Below are 10,441 nucleotides of genomic sequence, written 5' to 3'. Positions count from 1 at the left end.
TGTTGTTTTGCATTGTGTTTTAGGTGAAAGTTTACAGCATGAGTTAGTTTCTCATTCAAAATTTATACACAAATTGTTTTGTGACATTAGTTGCAGTCCCCACAATGTGTCAGCACTCTCTCCCGTTCCCTTTACACCTATGTTCCCCGTGCCCATTTGTCCAGGTTTTCTGTTCCTTCTTGCCTTCTCGCCTTTGCTTTTGGACAGGTGTTGCCCATTTGGTCTCGTATACTTGATTGAACTAAGAAGCACATTTCTCACGTGTGTTATCGTTTGTTTTACAGGCCTGTCTAATCTTTGGCTGAAAGGTGGACTTTGGGACTGGCTTCAGTTCTCAGCAGCGTGTTCGGGGGCCATAGTCTTGGAGGTCCCTCCAGTTTCTGTCAGACCAGTAAGTCTCACCTTTGTGAATTTGAATTTTGTTCTACATTTTTCTCCTGCTCTGTCCAGTACTGTCTATTGTGATCCCTGTGAGAGCAGTCAGTGCTGGTAGCTGGACACCATCTAGTTCTTCAGGGTTGTTTTTGATATTGTTTTTTTGTGGTAAAAATAGGCTTCTGGGCGGCACAAACAGTTTGTGCTCAACAACTAACCTAAAGGTTCACGGTTCGAACCTACCCAATGGCACCATGGAAGAAAGGCCTGATGACCTGCTTCCATAAAGATTATGGCCAAGAAAACCCAGTGGAGCAATTCTACTCTGTCACACATGGGACTACTGTGAGCTGGAATCACTTGACAGCAACGGTTTTGGAATTTGGATTTGGTGGTAAAATGTGTATAAAACAGAACATTTGCCAACTCAACATTTTTTACATATTGTGCAACCATCACCAGTATCTGTTCCCAAATTATTCCTGTAGCCATATTTTAAAACCATCCCAAGGAGCCTGCAGTGGCTTAGAAATATCTTCCTCTTGTTACCTAAGATGATTTTCAGGAGTATCCACTGTCCAGATGCTTCAACGTTCTTTATAATGGTTGGAGTTCTAGAGACATCATTAGCCTCCATGTTCCTCATCAAGGCCCAGCATCAAATGCCAATGTATTATTTCACTTCTGAAGCAGAGGCAAGAATTTCATTCCAACTGTTGTAGGTGGAGGAGAATAAGAACTGTGAAGGCTTTGGATCTCACTCAAGAAATTGGGATGTTAAATCCACCTGTTATGCAAAACCAATCTTACCCAGTGCTCTTTAAGTTCTCTGCTGAGTTTGACAAGATTTTATTTTTAACCCTGCAAAGGAAAAACCCATTTGAACTACCTTGTTCTTGAATAGCCACGTATTAAAGGTAAATATGAGGGTATGAATGATATGTTGTCTGTTTTGTGAAATCAAGAGAATACAAATTGTGCAGCCTTTTTTTTTTTTTTTTAAATAAGCAATTTCCTTCTATAGACCTTTAATACTAACAAATCTGTAAAGGTCTATTGCTGGCCTAGATTATCTTATAGAAAAAATGAAATCTTTTCAAAGTCAACATTAAAATTTGCATTATTCAGGGCTTTCTTTTTCATGGTTTATCTTAGATCGTGCCAATGGGAGCTGTTTTCTCCACGTATAATAGTGTCACTGCTGGCTTTTGCTCAGTTGGCCTTATGGTGATATCCATTACACAGAAGAGTTTGCTAGTTCATTAGTGAACTGATAAGGGTTCAGGTACCTGCCCTCAATTTTATTTTTCTCCTCTGAGAGACAGTCTTTCAGATATAATGCAGTTTGTTAACGATATTCTACATATGAACGTACGGCATCTGCTAGTCATAATTATGGTGGTGGACTATTTCTAGCGCTATGAAGACTGAGGAAACCCTGTTGGCATAGTGGTTAAGTGCTACGGCTGTTAACCAAAAGGTCAGCAGTTCGAATCCTCCGGGTACTCCTTGGAAACTCTATGGGGCAGTTCTAGTCTGTCCTATAGGGTTGCTATGAGTCGGAATTGACTCGACGGCACTGGCTTTGGTTTTTTTTTTGGTTTTATGAAGACTGAATTCCAGAAAAAACACAAGTCGGCTTTGTTTTAACTGCACTCTAATGAATGATGGACTCTACATTTTGAACAAGCGACTTAATTATGTTGTTCCATTTGTACCTGTTGGAAGAAAACAATTCTCCTTGACTTGGTACAATTGGGAGTTAAGGTAACCATGAATACTGAATATTATTTAATACTGCTTTTGTTTTCTGGTTCTCAGGCCAAAACATATCTGACAGATTCTCCCTAAGGTCTTTCTATTAATGTAATCCTTACTACCATGTTGACTAAAAAACAAAGCAAAACAAAACGGTCTTCTTCTAATTATCTCTGTGTTCCTACTTTAAAAATAACAATGTTTTAAAAAATTTAGTGATTTTTCTAATTGCTTTAAGCAAAAAGCAGACAAGAATTAAAAATAAAAAAACCTATCTCACTACCCTAAGATAATAATTTATGTCCTTTCAATTAATTTCTCTAAATACATGTGTATACATACATATAAACTATTTTTGAATAAATAATGTGGTCTCATAGTTAAAAATTCAAAAGTTTAAAAGGTTATAAAATGAAATGTCTTCCTCCTTCTCAGAACCTTAGCTGTCGACTTCCTTCCATAGAGGAAATGTTCTCTGTGCTCTTTCAGGCAGAGATATTTTAAGCACAATTAGGTATATATTTTTCCCGTTTTCCTCCACCCAAATGCTAGCTTGATGTTCAAACCATCCCGTGCCTTGCTTTTTTTTCATGTAACAGTCTATCTTGGAGAATTTCCATGTAATGCAAAAAGCATTCTTTTTTTTTTTTTTTAATGAGGTATAGTATTACAACGTATTGATATAACTTTAATTTACTTAACCAGTTCCCTATTAGTGTTCATTTAGTTGTTTTCACAGTTCTGCAATGACTAACCTTGAATGTATGTTACTTTGCATTCATAATCAAGTGTATCTTGGATAAATTTCAAGATTTTAAATGCTGAGTCAAAGGGTATGTGCATTTGCAGTTTTGATAGATATTGCCAAATTACCATCCATAAAAGTTGCACTAATTTACAGCTCCTACCAGCGAAAACCAGCAGTAAATGAGCATTTCTCTTCCTCAAATCCTCCCCATACAATGTCTTATAGAACTTTGGGTCTTTGACAATCTCATAAATGAAAATGGCTCTTTGTGTAGTTTTTGTTTCCATTTCTCTTAGATGCGTGAGATTATCTTTTCACATTATTAAGTATTTCTAAAACAAAGGTGAGATCAAACCACAAGCATAGTTTTGTAGCTATGTTTTTTTCACTTAAGTAACCTAATAGACATCTTTCTGTGTTATGCAGTGTTTTCCTCCTACTACCTTCCATTGTATATCTATATCAAAATTTATTTAATTATTCCCTTATCATTGTACATTTATGTTGTTTCCAACATTTTTGCTTCTATAAATAATGCTGAGATGAATAACCATAGAGATAAATTTTTGTGCACAACTGGAATGGAAATTACCTTTTGTTTTTGCAGATAGACTTTTGAAGCTGAATTAATAATTAGATGGAGTTGCATGTTGTTGTTGCTAGATGCTGTCAAGTCAGTTCTGACTCATAGCGACACTATGTATAACAGAACGAAATATTGCCTGGTCTTGCACCATCCTCACAATAATTGCTATGTTTGAGCCCACTGTGGTAGCCACAATGTCAGTCCATCTTGTTGGAGGTCTTCCTCTTTTTCACTGACCCTCTACTTTACCAAGCATGATATCCTTCTCCAGGCACTGGCCCCTCCTGTTAATGTGTCCAAAGTATGTGAGACAACAAAGTCTCACATTCCTCGCTTTCAAGGAGCATTTGGGCTGTATTTCTTCCAAGACATACTTGTTTGTTCTTCTGGCAGTCCGTGGTATATTCAATATTCTTTGCCAACATCATAATTCAAAGGCATCAATTCTTCTTTGGTCTTCTTCCTTATTCATTGTGTAGCTTTCCCATGTGCATGAGGCAATAGAAAATACCCTGGCTTAGGTCAGGTGCACCTTAGTCCTCAAAATGACATCTTTGCTTTTTAACACTTTAGAAAGGTCTTTTGCAACAGATTTGCCCAATGCACTATGTCTTTTGTTTTCCTGACTGCTGCTTCCATGGGCGTTAATTAGGAATCCAAGTAAAATGAAATCCTTTACAAGTCAATCTTTTCTCCGTTTATTATGATGCTGTTTATCGGTCCAGTTGTGAGGATTTTTGTTTTCTTTACGTTGACGTGTAATCCATATTGAAGGCTGTGGTCGTTGATCTTCATCAGTAAGTGCTTCAAGTCCTATTAGCTTTCAGCAAGAAGGTTGTGTCGTCTGCATATCTCAGGTTGTCAAGAAGTCTTCCACCAATCCTGATGCCACATTCATCTTCGTATAGTTCAGCTTCTCAAATTATTTGCTCAGCATACTGATCGAGTAAGTATGGTGAAAGGATGCAACCCTGATGCACACCTTTCTTGATTTTAAACCATGCAGTATCCCCTTGTTCTGTTTGAACAACTGCCTCTTGGTCTATGTAGAGGTTCCTCATGAGCACAATTAAGTGTTCTGGAATTCCCATTCTTCGCAACGTTACCCTAATTTGTTACGATCCACGCAGTCGAATGCCTTTGCATAGTCCATAAAACACAGGTAAATATCTTTTTGGTATTCTCTGCTTTAAGCCAAGCTCCATCTGACGTTAACAATAATATTCCTTGTTCCACGTCCTTTTCTGAATTCTGCTTGAACTTCTGGCAGTTCCCTCTCAATGCACTGCTGCAACCACTTTCGAATGGTCTTCAGTAACATTTTACTTGCGTGTGATATTAATGTTATTGTTTGGTAATTTCTACATTCTATTGGATCACCTTTCTTTGGAATGGGCACAAATATGAATCTCTTGCAGTGGATTGGCCAGGTAGCTGTCTTCCAAATTTCTTGGCATAAATGAGTGAAAGCTTCGAGGGCTGCATCTGTTTGTTGATACATCTCAGTTGGTACTCCATCAGTTCCTGGAGCCTTGTTTTTCGCCGATGCCTTCAGTGTGGCTTGGATTTCTACCTAAAATACCATCGGTTTTGATCATATGTTACCTCCTGAAATGGCTGAACGTCAGTCAATTCTTTTGGTACAGTGACTCTGTATATTTGTTCCATCTGCTTTTTTTTTTTTTACTGTGAATGGCTATTTAGTCATCTTTGTTTACAACTGAAACCCTGGGAATTCAAAATTAACATCCTTGCCCGTGAGCTTCTTATACACACCAGAAAAAGTTTCAACCTTGTGTTCTACATTGTTCTGCTGTGCTTTGTCCAAATGAACTTTTCTAAGCCAGTTGCCGTCCAATGTTACGGGGTTCTGTTGCCTACAATTTCATTTGGGAAGACTAAGTCTTCAAGGACTGCATCATGCATGGCTGTCTGAGTACAGTTCCTGGGATGCTTCTGCTTATTTTTTGTATGACTTTTTTCTAGTTGGTTTAGGCAGAATTCTCTGAGCAATAAAGACAACGTGCTTTCCACTGAATTTTTTCTCCAGTTCACGTACTAGCCTAACTTGGATTTTCTGGAAAGACTTCAGAATAAGAACAAAGATTATAATAGCTTTCCAACCACCACCAACTTCAATTTCCTTAGCTGTGGTTCTATTCAGCTCCCTCAACGGAGTCTTTAGGTCCGAGTTCATCCCCAGTTCAGGCAGCACTTGAGAAATGCCAGACAAATTCATCTGGCTTTTCGCCATTGGGCTTCACAGTCTTTGTGCTTGAACTGAATATGGCCTTTTCCCTGTTAAGGGTTGGTGTAGGAAGGACTACTCCATCTGCTTTTGATACTTCTTGTATCATTCAATATTTTGCCTATAGAATCCTTCAAAATTACAACTTTAGGTTTGAATTTTTTTCTTCAGTTCTTTCAGCTTGATAAATGCTGAGCATGTTCTTCCTTTTTTGGTTTTCTAACTCCAGGTCTTTGCACATTTCGATATATCATTTTACTTTGTCTTCTTGAGCTGCCTTTTGAAATCTTCTGTTCAGCTCTTTTACTTCATTGTTTCTTCCATTGGCTTTAGCTACTCGATGTTTAAGAGCAAGTTTCAGAGTCTCTTCTCACAGCTATTTTGGTCTTTTTTCCTCTTTTTAATGACCTTTGGCTTTCTTCACTTATGATGTCCTTCATGTATGGAATCACATGATGGCCCACATTTTAACCTTCTCTTGCTCCTATGAAAGGTACTTGGCTGTGATTTCAAGAAAACTACCTCTCAGCAGATGAGCTTGGACTCAGAATTTTTTCCATACTGCATCCCAGTTTTCCTGAAATGAAATTGAAATTCATTTGTCTCTGAAACCAACTGTGCTGTGCACAACACTGTATTTTAGGCAGGAGTGGATAGCACTGCTGTGTAGAGCAGTGGCCAACATATTATTGGACATTTGGGGCCTTGTATTTCTCAACTTATAGCCTGTATCTCTCAACTTATAGTCTATATCCATAAACAGGGCTAGGCAGAATAACAACCACCACCAGCACTTATGCTGAGTGTTTATGATGTTTCATGCACTAAGTGCTTGAAATGTATTATCTCATTTAATCTTCACAACAATAGAACTAACGTGTGTGTGTGTGTGTGTATGTGTGTGTAGTGGGGCAATGCGATAATTCTGTATAACAAACTACACCCAAACTCTGTGCCTTACAATAGCAAGCACTTAATTGTGCTCATGAGGAACCTTTACATAAATCAAGAGGCAGTTGTTCAGATAGAGCAAGGGGATACTGAGTGGTTTAAAGTCAGGAAAGGTGTACACCAGGGTTGTATTCTTTCACCATACCTATTCAATCTGTATGCTGAGGAAATAATCTGAGAAGCTGGACTATATGAAGAAGAACGGGGCATCAGGATTAGAGGAAGACTCATTAACAACCTGCGTTATGCAGATGACACAACCTTGCTTGTTGAAAGTGAAGCACTTACTAATGAAGATCAAAGACCACAGCCTTCAGTATGGATTATACCTCAACATAAAGAAAACAAAAATCCTCACAACTGGACCGATGAACAACATCACGATAAATGGAGAAAACATTGAAGTTGTCAAGGGTTTCACTTTACTTTTATCCACAATCAACAGCCATGGAAGCAGCAGTCAAGAAATCAAAAGACGCATTGCATTGGGCAAATCTGCTGCAAAGGACCTCTTTAAAGTGTTGAAGAGCAAAGATGTCACCTTAAAGACTAAGGTGAGCCTGACTCAAGCCATGGTATTTTCAATCACATTATATGCATGTGAAAGCTGGATAATGAATAAGGAAGACCTAAGAAGAATTGATGCCTTTGAATTGTGGTGTTGGCAAAGAATATTAAATATACCATGGACTGCCAGAAGAATGAATAAATCTGTCTTGGAAGAAGTACAACCAGAATGCTCCTTAGAAACAAGGATGGCGAGACTGCATCTTACATAATTTGGACATGTTGTCAGGAGGGATGAGTCCCTGGAGAAGGACATCATGCTTGGCAGAGTACAGGGTCAGTGGAGAAGAGGAAGACCCTCAACGAGGTGGATTGACCCGGTGGCTGCAACAATGGGCTCAAGCATAACAACGATTGTAAAGATGGCTCAGGACCGGGCAGTGTTTCATTCTGTTGTGCGTAGGGTCGCTATGAGTTGGAACTGACTCGAGGGCACCTAATAACAATGACAACAATTGATGTATACTCAGCTGGGGCTCTGCTGTGCTTGGCTAGCATCAGGTAAGCTTGAATCCAAGCTACGGGTTGGGTCCAGATGTACTTCACATTTACCTCATCCATGTTCGGACCAGAGGCTACCCACAGAATGTTCCTCTCATGATGAATAGCAGAAATATGAGTCAAGCCAAACTCTTCAAGTACATTTAAGGCCTCCTCTCAAATAGTGTGCATTAACATTTCATTGGTCAAAGCAGTTATACCAATGACCATGTCTGATATCAACAAGAGAAGTGTGTTTAACTCATAATGGGAAAACAAAACCCAAAAAATAATGGGAAAGAAATGCAAAATTGCAGGTATAATCCTACAATCCCATAACAGGTATAATCCTATAATAGGAGAGTAAAGAATTGGGATGAAAATCTAGTCTACAATAGATACCTTGGAAGAATGAATAAACGATAAGTTTAAAAATATTCATAGAGAACAAAGCCATTGCTTTTTTGGTTAATATTGAGTCTGGAATCCTATAGGGCTGAAAGCCTCATGAAAGACCTTTTTAATTTGAGAGATTCTGTTCGGACCTAAAGAAGATTCAGAGATTTGAAATGACAGCTCTGCTTTTATATTGAGTATAGTCTCCTAGGGGAGGAAATAAGGCATTTGCATAAATAATTCCATAACAAAATATAAGATGGTGAGTGTCCTTCAAAGACCCATTGCAAGTAAAGGGGGAGAAGGATTAATTATGTGATAATTAGGTTTTCTTGGTTTGATTGTCATTACATTTCTTTTGTAATGAAATTGTAGATTTCCTAATAGCTACATAGGGAAAAATATATATTTTTTATTTGTACCAGAAATACTACAGATGAATTTTTTAACATGTGAATTTTAAGAGGAAACTATAGGAGTTTCACAGTTTTAGAAAAACAAAATAATGTTTCCTGAGCCTCTGCTTTTCAACAAATTGAATAGTTAGAGCATCAAATTAATAATGTGAAAAAAAAAAAGTTTGTTACTACAAGGAATCGTAAATAAGAATTTAAAATAATGAGACACATTGTTTTAAAAATCACTTCTGTCTTTGGCTAAATTAAGAAAATGTTAAGTTAGAGAAATAAACACAGTAATATAGCCTACTGGAAATAATTAACTTTGGGTGCCTTCTTTTAGAAATTAGAGAAAAATAGTTCACCTGCCAATGTAGGAAACCATTGCTAATTGCCAGTCTTGATAGAAAAACACCACCACCAAACAATATGTGAAATGATAGTAGTTGAGAAAAAAAAATTAACAATCATCTCAATTTTTCTTAAATCATTTTGACCTAAATTATCTGAAAGATGGTTTTTGAAGGGCTAAATCACAAAGGTGAAAAAACATCTACCAAGGGTGAGACTGAATGCATTTCCACATAGCTTATTTCAGAAATTACTTGAGACAGATTTTTATAGAAACATTATTTTACCTTTAATGATGTAAATGTTTGAATTAACTTCTTCCAACAACTTGCTACAATTTTTATAGCCTATGTGAAAGTAATAGAGAATGAAATTGGTAAGCAATGGTACCAGTAAATTCATTAAAACGTAAAACAATTTCTCCACAGGAGGAAAATTCAGGGCACAACTGAGATTAACAGTTTTTGCATCAGTTTTATATGTTCTAATGTGTTAACAAGGATGTAAAAATAACCCAAATGGATGATGACAATAACATAATTAATTTAGGCTGTTGATTACTATGTTATAGAATCCTTGTCTGACAAGATTCATGTTTAAGTTCAAAGTTCACATGTGTTAATCGGCTCATTCTTTGAGGTAGAAATTTGGGGAAAAAATGAATCCTTTGTGGTTACACCGAAAGAGTATAAAATTTAGTCCCTGAAATTTTCAATCTTCTTAAAAAAGTATGATTTCGAGCTCTAACTTTAACATTTATTAGTGAGCTGCTGAACTTCTCCAAAACTTATTTTTCAACTTCAAAGCTTATTTTTCAACTTTAAAACTTATTTTTCAACTTCAAAAGTTGCGGTGATGTTGAAATAAAATAATGTTAGTAGTGTTTGGTTCACGATGGGTGTTCTGTAAAGTGATAGTTGCAATTATTATAATTAATTTCTATCAGAGTGATAACACTTAAAATATATTCCTTATAGTAAAGCTACAAAGACTACCATATACTTTTGAACCAATTAAATGCTGCGGAGATGTTCTGTATAATAAAAACCGTCATGATTAGAGTAGCTAACAGAAATGGAAGTGTGAAGTATAGTTACCAAGGTAAGATCGAATAGGGAAGAGGGTAATGTATCCATGTTTCAGTATTCTATTGCTGCAGAACAAGTTATCTCAAAACTTTGCACCTTAAAACAATGCACATTTATTATCTCACAATTTCTGTAAATTAGAGATTCTAGAGCAGCTTAACTGAGCGGCTCTAACTCAGGTCTCTCATAAGGTTCCCATCAAGATATTGGCCAGGGCTGCAGTCATCTGAAGGCTTGACTTTGGCCATAAGATCCACTTCTAAGATGGCTCACTCACATGGTTGTTGGCAGGAGGCCTGAGTTCCTCACCATATAGACCTCTCCATAGGGTTGCTTGAGTGTTTCCATAACATGTCAGGTAGCTTCCCCTAGAGCAAGTGATCCAAAAGAGATGAAAGAGGAAGCTGCAATGCCTTTTATGGCCTGGCCCACAAACCCAAACCAAACCAAACCTCTTGCCATCAAGTTGACTCCGACTCATAGCAACCCTATAGG

The 10,441-nt window shown here is 37.3% G+C and overlaps 1 pseudogene; it reads right to left on the bottom strand.

Annotated features, from left to right (window-relative positions):
* Positions 1 to 5,170: 5,170 nt before the first annotated feature.
* LOC126063643 (40S ribosomal protein S7-like) lies at positions 5,171 to 7,794 on the bottom strand (annotated as a pseudogene).
* Positions 7,795 to 10,441: the final 2,647 nt, after the last annotated feature.

The sequence above is a fragment of the Elephas maximus genome, chromosome 20 (assembly GCF_024166365.1).
Source record: "Elephas maximus indicus isolate mEleMax1 chromosome 20, mEleMax1 primary haplotype, whole genome shotgun sequence".
NCBI lineage: Eukaryota > Metazoa > Chordata > Mammalia > Proboscidea > Elephantidae > Elephas > Elephas maximus.
Note: the sequence above shows the minus strand (reverse complement) of the source record. Positions and strands in the feature narration are given on the sequence as shown.